At 42.3% G+C, this 10761-nt stretch overlaps 2 non-coding genes across 2 annotated transcripts; one reads left to right on the forward strand and one right to left on the reverse strand.

Annotated features, from left to right (window-relative positions):
• Positions 1 to 1128: 1128 nt before the first annotated feature.
• Positions 1129 to 1235, reverse strand: LOC131019266 (small nucleolar RNA R71). The gene has a single exon (XR_009100186.1). It is a non-coding gene; the product is annotated as a small nucleolar RNA R71 (small nucleolar RNA).
• A 7006-nt stretch (positions 1236 to 8241) lies between these two features.
• On the forward strand, positions 8242 to 8348 carry LOC131019267 (small nucleolar RNA R71). The gene has a single exon (XR_009100187.1). It is a non-coding gene; the product is annotated as a small nucleolar RNA R71 (small nucleolar RNA).
• The last annotated feature ends 2413 nt before the right edge of the window (positions 8349 to 10761 follow it).

A 10761-nucleotide genomic window follows, 5' to 3' on the forward strand; every position in this document is an offset into this window, starting at 1 on the left:
TATATTTTCTTGAGACCTAACGGAGACAGAGAATTTACTAATCTACGATCGTTGCTGCTCTAGCGAGAGTAATTGATTACTTAAGTGATCTCTCATCATAACTGGATTAAACTGGTACATAGGGTTAATAGATTTATTGCGTAGATTTAATTAATGAATTTACTACCCTAGGATCAGTTGTCTTTCATATTTGATTTTTCCTACGATCTTTTAATTATTGCTAATTGCGTTTTAGTTTAAGTTAATTAAACCTTCTTTCTTTCGTTTGCCTGAATATTACTAGAGTGTAATTAGGATTACTTAGAGTGATTCGTCATAATAGTCCCTGTGGATACGATACTCGGTTACTTAATTTGTGCTACAATTGCACCGTGTTAGTTGCGGTAATTTGTTGCTAATAATTTAGTGATCAACTTTTTGGCGCCGTTGCCGGGGACTATTTAGAATTGACTTTAATATTTCTGATTAGACTTAAGCATTATTCCAGGCGTTATAAATTTTTATTTTATTTTTAGTTTTTAAAATTTCTTTCCTTGTTTGTTGTCTCAGGCGTGTATGATCACGAGATCCAAAGGAAAGGAACATCTAGTACCTTTGAACTTGGAAATCGAAAAGCAATACAAAAGAGACAACCGCGAAAAGAAGAAGCAAGCAATGGCAGAACAACAGAATAACATAGACCTTCAAACTCTTGTGGAAGTCGTGACAAACCTTCAGAGGCAACTAGATGAAGAAAGAGAGCGCAATCGGGCTCCTCCACCAGAGCCACCACTGAATCACATGTATCAGCCTCGAGTTGATCAATTTCAAGGAGGCAAATGGGGACCAACTGTGCAAGCCAACACATTCGAGCTGAAGCCGGGATTGATAAACATGGTGCAAGCTGAGCAGTTTAGTGGAGCGGCTTCTGAAAATCCGCATGCTCACATTACCCAGTTCCTAGATATCTGTGACACTATTAAGCAGAATGGAGTGCCACCTGATGCCATCAGAATGAAGATGTTTGGATTCTCTCTCAGGGACAGAGCGAAGGAATGGTTCAAGAGTCTGGACAGAGGTGCTATTACTGGATGGGAGGATTTGTGTAGAGCTTTCTTAGCAAAATACTTTCCTGCCTCTAAGGCTCAGAAAATCATTGCAGAGATTTCTCACTTTTCCCAGCTAGGAGATGAGACCATTCATGATGCCTGGGAAAGATTTCGCGAGCTGCTCAGGAACTGCCCGCAACATGGTTTCACAGAGGATCAGCAAATCATTCACTTTTATAATGGTTTGACTGGTCTGACAAAAAGTATGGTGGATGCCACTGCAGGTGGATGTCTTCTCCATAGAAATACAAAGGAGGCATATCGTGTGATAGAAGAGATGGCCTCCAACAGTTATCAATGGCCGAATGACAGAAATTCCACAAGAAGAATTGCAGCTGTGAATGAGGAGAGAAATGATTTTAAGGAGAAATATGAAGCTCTTCAAAAGCAGTACGAGATGGAGAGAAAGACACTGCTAGCTAAAATTCCTCAGCAGCCAAGTATACCTGATGTGTCGCAACTGGAAGACGCTAATTATGTCCAGCGGCAGTACCAATTTAATAGATCAAATTATCAAGGACATCAGGGCGGCAATTCACCGTATCATCCAAATAATAGAAACCATCCGAATTTTTCCTATTCAAATCCCAACAATGCTTTGCAACCTCCACCTGGATTTTCTGTTTCTAGTGGGGGAGTCATCAATGAGCCAAAGAAAGATTCAATGGAAGAAATGATGAAGCAAGTGTTGGTGAAGGTCACCGGGATGGAGACAAACTCGGCAAACTTGGGAACCAAAATGTTCAACATGGAGCAAAATGTGTCAGCACTTTCTAAACAGGTGCAGATGTTAGAGAATCAAGTTGGACAAATGGCTAACCAAGCAGCTGCACAGCACAAGCCGGGCCACTTTCCCAGCAACACTGAAATTAACCCCAAAAATCAGTGTAATGCAATTCACTTGAGAAGCGGGACCCAGTATCAGAATCATCCGGAGCAGAGGGATAGGTCAGAGCAGAGGAGCCAGCCAGAGCAGAGGAATCACCATTCCTCTGCAGAGCAGCGGGACGGCAAGAATGGAAAGGAGACAAATGTCGAGATTGTTGAAGAGGATGACTTGGAGACGATTGTGCGCGAGTCACCGTCAACTTCTAAGGCATCGTCGAAAACCTCTGATGCTAAGAAGCCTAATCTTACTCCTACGTTTCCCAGGCCAGAGTATAAACCTGTAGCACCCTTCCCGAATAGCCTGGCAAAGCCGAAAATGGATCAGAAGTTAGCCAAGTTCATGGAAATGTTTTCAAAGCTTAACATCAACATCCCCTTACTTGATGCTTTAAGAGATATGCCAGGTTATGCCAAGTTCCTCAAGGATGCAGTCTCCAACAAGAGGAAGTTGGGGAAATATGAGATGATTAATCTCTCCGAGGAATGCAGTGCAGTGCTACAAAGGAAGCTACCATTGAAGCAAAAGGATCCTGGCAGCTTTACTATAGCTTGTGTGATTGGAGGGCAGAATTTCTCCCGCGTTCTTTGTGACTTAGGGGCAAGCATCAATTTGATGCCTCTCTCTATTTTTAACCGGTTGGAGATCGGAAATATCAAGCCTACCTCTATTGCACTGCAGATGGCCGATCGCTCCATCACATATCCCAAGGGAGTTGTGGAAGATGTTCTAGTACAGGTGGAGCAGTTTATCTTTCCTGCAGATTTCGTAGTGTTGGACATGCCGGAGGACAAGAATACTCCACTGATTTTGGGACGTCCATTCCTAGCTACCGGCCGTGCTCTTATTGATGTGCAGGATGGAGATCTCACTTTCCGCGTCAATGATGAAAAAATGACATTATCCATCTATGATGCGATGAAAAAAACCAGCCGAGCCACAAGTTGAGGATTGTAATTCAATTGATACTGTGGTGGATTTCCCTGCAGCCGTGAATGATCCTTTGGAGGAATGCATCACACAGTCTTTATACCCTTATTCCGATCTTGATGGGGCATGTGATGAGATCTTAGATTATATTGCAGAGCTAGAGGCCGTAGATAGACACCCCATTGATCCTGTGCCTTACATGGATATTCGCAAACCTGTTAATGGGGGGAGAAAGTTGGTGGACAAAAAATTCCCTGCGCCAGAGGAATCAGCCAGGCCAGAGGAATCATCGCCAGCGGAATCAGCATCGCCAGCGAAATCAGGGTCAGAGGGATCCGCCAGAGCAGAGGGACCCGCCAGAGCAGAAGGGTCCACTAGAACAACGGAATCAGACAGAGCTACGGCCACACCCAAACTTGAGCTGAAACCGCTCCCTGAGCATTTGAAGTACAAATTTTTGGGTGACAATGAAACTTTTCCTGTCATTGTCTCTGCTTATTTAGCTCCGTTGGAGTTGGAAAAGTTAATGCGAGTTTTAAGGAAATACAAGTTTGCTATAGGATGGTCTATTTCCGACATCAAGGGAATTAGTCCTTCTATATGCATGCATCGTATCTTGTTGGAGCAGGAATACAAGCCTAAGGTGCAACCGCAGAGACGTCTAAATCCGGCGATGCAAGAAGTGGTGAGAAAGGAGGTGCTCAAGTGGTTGGATGCAGGCATCATCTACGCCATCTCTGATAGCGATGGGTAAGCCCGACGCAAGTAGTCTCCAAGAAGGGAGGCATGACCGTGATGAAAGATGAAAGAGACGAGCTCATTGCTACAAGGCTGGTCACAGGATGGCGCGTGTGCATTGATTATCGAGCTTTGAATGCAGCCACACGTAAGGATCACTTTCCTTTGCCATTCATTGATCAGATGCTTGACCGATTAGCAGGATACGAGTACTATTGCTTTTTGGATGGGTATTCGGGCTACAATCAAATCATGATAGCCCCGGAGGATCAGCATAAGACCGCGTTTACTTGTCCCTACGGCATCTTTGCCTTTAGGAGGATATCTTTTGGTCTCTGCAATGCTCCTGCCACTTTCCAGCGCTGCATGATGGCGATTTTCCATGGGTTGATTGAAAATATCATGGAGGTATTCATGGACGATTTCTCCGTTTTTGGATCTTCCTTTGATAATTGTCTGGACAATCTTGCTCAAGTGTTGCAGCGTTGTGAGGAGACAGCACTCGTACTCAATTGGGAAAAGTGCCACTTCATGGTCCGTGAGGGCATTGTTTTGGGGCATAGAGTCTCTGCCGAAGGTTTGGAGGTGGATCGTGCTAAGATCGTGGCCATTGAAAAGTTGCCGCCGCCCACTTCTGTGAAATCAGTGCGAAGTTTTCTTGGGCATGCAGGATTTTATAGGCGCTTCATCAAAGACTTCTCCAAGCTGTCCAAGCCACTTTGTGCTTTACTAGAGAAGGATGTGAAGTTTGTCTTCACCGAGGAATGCCGCGTCTCATTTGAGAAGTTGAAAGCCGCGCTGATTTCTACACCAGTGTTGATCACGCCGGATTGGAGTGCTCCATTTGAGTTGATGTGCGATGCTAGCGATTGGGCCGTGGGAGCTGTGTTGGGGCAAAAGAGAGATAAGTTATTCAAGGTAATTTACTACACTAGTAAAACTTTGGATGTTGCTCAGAGGAATTACACAACCACGGAGAAGGAACTGCTAGCTGTGGTGTACGCTTTTGATAAGTTCCGTTCTTATTTGATTGGAACTCATTCAATTGTCTACACTGATCATGCCGCCATCCGCTACTTGTTCACGAAGAAAGACTCCAAGCCCCGCTTGATTCGTTGGATCTTACTGCTACAAGAGTTTGATATGGAGATCCGAGATCGGAAAGGATGTGAGAACGTGGTAGCTGACCACTTATCTCGTTTGGAGAATCCAATCGAGGGGGATGATCCAAAGATGGCCATCAATGAATTTTTTCCCGATGAGCAGATTTGGACTGCATCGCCAGAGGACTCCATGATTCCTCTGGCTGCCTCGCCAGAAAAATCAGTTAAACCAATAGATCAGCAGATTTGGGCCGTGTTATTTAAGGATCCTTGGTATGCAAAGTATAGCAATTACTTGGTTATTGGAGCTCTCCCCGAGGGATTGTCGCACTATCAAAAGAAGAAGTTCCTCCATGATGTAAAGTTTTATTATTGGGAGGATCCTTACCTCTACCGAAGGTGCGCCGATGGCTTTATTCGGCGATGTGTTCGAGAGCATGAATGGCCAAAGATCATTGAGGAGTGTCATACCTCCCCTAGTGGAGGTCACTTTGCTGCCAACCGCACTGCCATGAAGGTAAATCATAGTGGATTCTATTGGCCTTCGATTTTCGCAGATTGCCATGCTTTCGTGAAGTCTTGTGATCGCTGTCAACGCATGGGCAATATCACCAAGAAGGATGAGATGCCGCAAAATATCATTGTTGAAGTGGAGCTGTTTGATGTTTGGGGAATTGACTTTATGGGTCCTTTCCCTGCCTCTTGCGGTTTTTCCTACATATTGCTTGCTGTGGAGTATGTGTCTCGATGGGTGGAAGCGATCCCAACTACCACCAATGATTCCAAGGTAGTCATTAAATTCTTGCAAAAGAATATTTTAACTCGATTCGGAGCACCGAGAGCGTTGCTAAGTGATGGGGGGTCGCACTTCAACAACAAGTTACTAGCAAGCATGTTGGCAAAGTATGGAGTAAAGCACAAGGTGACGACTCCATATCATCCTCAAGCTAATGGTCAGGCGGAGTTGGCTAATCGGGAGATCAAGCAAATCTTGGAAAAAAGTGTGGCCAACAAGAAGGATTGGGCGAAACACTTGGATGATGCTCTTTGGGCTTATCGCACTGCCTACAAAACTCCGATTGGTATGTCTCCCTATCAACTCGTCTTCGGCAAGTCATGTCATTTACCTGTGGAGATTGAGCACAAGGCATATTGGGCGACGAGAAGAATCAATCTGGAGTTCAAGGAGGCTGGTCATACAAGACGAGATTTATTGACGGAGTTAGATGAATGGAGGAATGAGGCCTACGAGAGTTCCCGGATCTACAAGGAAAGGGCGAAGAAGTTCCATGATTTGAACATTCGCACCAAGGAAATCAAGCCAGGAGATGAGGTACTTTTATACAATTCGAAATTACGTTTGTTTCCTGGTAAGCTGCAATCAAGATGGACAGGGCCATATGTGGTGCATAAGAGCAATTGGAACGGGACATATGAGTTGTTTGCCGCTGATGGCACTACCTTCACTGTCAATGGTCATCGCCTCAAACCATACTTCAAGTCAAACGTGGATCGTGGTCTTGAAGTTGTCAAATTCAATGATCCATAAGTTTGAGGTATCGTCGAGCTCTAGACGTTAAATTAAGCACTTGTTGGGAGGTAACCCAATTATTTTTCTTTGTTTTGTTTTTATACGATTCTATTACCTTTAGAATTCAATTACCTTTAGAAGTATACTTTGCATGGCAACTTTCCATGGTGATCCGAAGGAAATTTGAAGCCTATAAATAGGTCCTCTTTTGGCCTTTCAAAGGAGGACATCATCAGACGGCAGAACCACGAACCCTAGTATTGATACTTTAGTTTTTAGCTTTAGAATTTTATTGCTTTCTAGTTTTCAAGGCTTGGATAAAATTAAAGATTCAAGTCGCTACTTCAGTTTTTATTTAATTCGGTTTTTATTTAATTCAGTTTTTACAATTGCGTTCTTTTTAATTATGTTTAAGTTTTATTTTGCTATGTCTGGCTAGTTTCCTTTAGCTGATTCTAGGGTTTGTAAATAGTTGATTGAATTTATGTGATTTATTTGTTAATACCTTTGTGCCTTCCAGTTTATGATTCATAATTCCTGGTGCTTAATTTCTTGTGAATTATCTGATCAATAGTTTGCATGTTTAGCTATTCGGTTTGAGACCTAGCGGAGATAACTGTTTAGCGGATTCAGGAATGTATGATATGATTTTAACCTTGAGACCTAGCGGAGATAGGTGGATCATAGGGAGCTATTCTTAGGAGCTATTGGGAGTTAGTATATTTTCTTGAGACCTAACGGAGATAGAGAATTTACTAATCTACGATCGTTGCTGCTCTAGCGAGAGTAATTGATTACTTAAGTGATCTCTCATCATAACTGGATTAAACTGGTACATAGGGTTAATAGATTTATTGCGTAGATTTAATTAATGAATTTACTACCCTAGGATCAGTTGTCTTTCATATTTGATTTTTCCTACGATCTTTTAATTATTGCTAATTGCGTTTTAGTTTAAGTTAATTAAACCTTCTTTCTTTCGTTTGCCTGAATATTACTAGAGTGTAATTAGGATTACTTAGAGTGATTCGTCATAATAGTCCCTGTGGATACGATACTCGGTTACTTAATTTGTGCTACAATTGCACCGTGTTAGTTGCGGTAATTTGTTGCTAATAATTTAGTGATCAATTCCTCTGCTCTGGCTGGCTCCTCTGCTCTGACCTATCCCTCTGCTCCGGATGATTCTGATACTGGGTCCCGCTTCTCAAGTGAATTGCATTACACTGATTTTTGGGGTTAATTTCAGTGTTGCTGGGAAAGTGGCCCGGCTTGTGCTGTGCAGCTGCTTGGTTAGCCATTTGTCCAACTTGATTCTCTAACATCTGCACCTGTTTAGAAAGTGCTGACACATTTTGCTCCATGTTGAACATTTTGGTTCCCAAGTTTGCCGAGTTTGTCTCCATCCCGGTGACCTTCACCAATACTTGCTTCATCATTTCTTCCATTGAATCTTTCTTTGGCTCATTGATGACTCCCCCACTAGAAACAGAAAATCCAGGTGGAGGTTGCAAAGCATTGTTGGGATTTGAATAGGAAAAATTCGGATGGTTTCTATTATTTGGATGATACGGTGAATTGCCGCCCTGATGTCCTTGATAATTTGATCTATTAAATTGGTACTGCCGCTGGACATAATTAGCGTCTTCCAGTTGCGACACATCAGGTATACTTGGCTGCTGAGGAATTTTAGCTAGCAGTGTCTTTCTCTCCATCTCGTACTGCTTTTGAAGAGCTTCATATTTCTCCTTAAAATCATTTCTCTCCTCATTCACAGCTGCAATTCTTCTTGTGGAATTTCTGTCATTCGGCCATTGATAACTGTTGGAGGCCATCTCTTCTATCACACGATATGCCTCCTTTGTATTTCTATGGAGAAGACATCCACCTGCAGTGGCATCCACCATACTTTTTGTCAGACCAGTCAAACCATTATAAAAGTGAATGATTTGCTGATCCTCTGTGAAACCATGTTGCGGGCAGTTCCTGAGCAGCTCGCGAAATCTTTCCCAGGCATCATGAATGGTCTCATCTCCTAGCTGGGAAAAGTGAGAAATCTCTGCAATGATTTTCTGAGCCTTAGAGGCAGGAAAGTATTTTGCTAAGAAAGCTCTACACAAATCCTCCCATCCAGTAATAGCACCTCTGTCCAGACTCTTGAACCATTCCTTCGCTCTGTCCCTGAGAGAGAATCCAAACATCTTCATTCTGATGGCATCAGGTGGCACTCCATTCTGCTTAATAGTGTCACAGATATCTAGGAACTGGGTAATGTGAGCATGCGGATTTTCAGAAGCCGCTCCACTATACTGCTCAGCTTGCACCATGTTTATCAATCCCGGCTTCAGCTCGAATGTGTTGGCTTTCACAGTTGGTCCCCATTTGCCTCCTTGAAATTGATCAACTCGAGGCTGATACATGTGATTCAGTGGTGGCTCTGGTGGAGGAGCCCGGTTGCGCTCTCTTTCTTCATCTAGTTGCCTCTGAAGGTTTGTCACGACTTCCACAAGAGTTTGAAGGTCCATGTTATTCTGTTGTTCTGCCATTGCTTGCTTCTTCTTTTCGCGGTTGTCTCTTTTGTATTGCTTTTCGATTTCCAAGTTCAAAGGTACTAGATGTTCCTTTCCTTTGGATCTCGTGATCATACACGCCTGAGACAACAAACAAGGAAAGAAATTTTAAAAACTAAAAATAAAATAAAAATTTATAACGCCTGAAATAATGCTTAAGTCTAATCAGAAATATTAAAGTCAATTCTAAATAGTCCCCGGCAACGGCGCCAAAAAGTTGATCACTAAATTATTAGCAACAAATTACCGCAACTAACACGGTGCAATTGTAGCACAAATTAAGTAACCGAGTATCGTATCCACAGGGACTATTATGACGAATCACTCTAAGTAATCCTAATTACACTCTAGTAATATTCAGGCAAACGAAAGAAAGAAGGTTTAATTAACTTAAACTAAAACGCAATTAGCAATAATTAAAAGATCGTAGGAAAAATCAAATATGAAAGACAACTGATCCTAGGGTAGTAAATTCATTAATTAAATCTACGCAATAAATCTATTAACCCTATGTACCAGTTTAATCCAGTTATGATGAGAGATCACTTAAGTAATCAATTACTCTCGCTAGAGCAGCAACGATCGTAGATTAGTAAATTCTCTATCTCCGTTAGGTCTCAAGAAAATATACTAACTCCCAATAGCTCCTAAGAATAGCTCCCTATGATCCACCTATCTCCGCTAGGTCTCAAGGTTAAAATCATATCATACATTCCTGAATCCGCTAAACAGTTATCTCCGCTAGGTCTCAAACCGAATAGCTAAACATGCAAACTATTGATCAGATAATTCACAAGAAATTAAGCACCAGGAATTATGAATCATAAACTGGAAGGCACAAAGGTATTAACAAATAAATCACATAAATTCAATCAACTATTTACAAACCCTAGAATCAGCTAAAGGAAACTAGCCAGACATAGCAAAATAAAACTTAAACATAATTAAAAAGAACGCAATTGTAAAAACTGAATTAAATAAAAACCGAATTAAATAAAAACTGAAGTAGCGACTTGAATCTTTAATCTTAATCCAAGCCTTGAAAACTAGAAAGCAATAAAATTCTAAAGCTAAAAACTAAAGTATCAATACTAGGGTTCGTGGTTCTGCCGTCTGATGATGTCCTCCCTTTGAAAGGCCAAAAGAGGACCTATTTATAGGCTTCAAATTTCCTTCGGATCACCATGGAAAGTTGCCATGCAAAGTAAACTTCTAAAGGTAATTGAATTCTAAAGGTAATAGAATCGTATAAAAATAAGGCAACTTTCCAGCTGGATGCGTGCTCTGGAAAATCTCCTACTCTTGCCGAATTCGCGGCTCTCGCCAGAGGAATGGATAATCTCTCTGAAAACGGGTCGCGCCCGAGAAATGACGAATTCTCTGCTATCGCCAGAGGATTGATATCGCCAGAGGAACGGGTGATCTCTCTGGCCTCGCCAGAGAGATGGGTCGCCAGCGGAATGCTATCCCCAGAGGAATGGCGACTTCTCTGGCTTTTGAGCGCTGACTTTACTTCTCTGATGCTGGCACTTCTCGGCAGAGGAATAGGTGATTCCTCTGACTCTGGCGATTGGTTTCTCTGCTCTGACTTCTTGACTTCTTTGCCTTGATTTCTCTGACTTCGCCAGAGAAATGGTATCGCCTCTGGCATTGATATCTCTGGCGAGACTTCTCTGCATTCCGCGGATTTCTCTGGACTGGCTTTTGACTTCGCTGATCTGGGCTTTGATTTCTCTGGTCTTCCAGAGCAATGATGATTTCGCTGCTCTTCAGACCAAAACACCTAAAAATCGCGAAAATCATCCAAAATTGAATTCTTCCATCTCGAAAGCCTAAATCACCTGCAAAGCATAAAATACACCATAAACGCACCAATTTCCAGAAGATTAACTTAAGATATGCACAAACAAACCCC

This window comes from Salvia miltiorrhiza, chromosome 3 (assembly GCF_028751815.1).
Source record: "Salvia miltiorrhiza cultivar Shanhuang (shh) chromosome 3, IMPLAD_Smil_shh, whole genome shotgun sequence".
NCBI lineage: Eukaryota > Viridiplantae > Streptophyta > Magnoliopsida > Lamiales > Lamiaceae > Salvia > Salvia miltiorrhiza.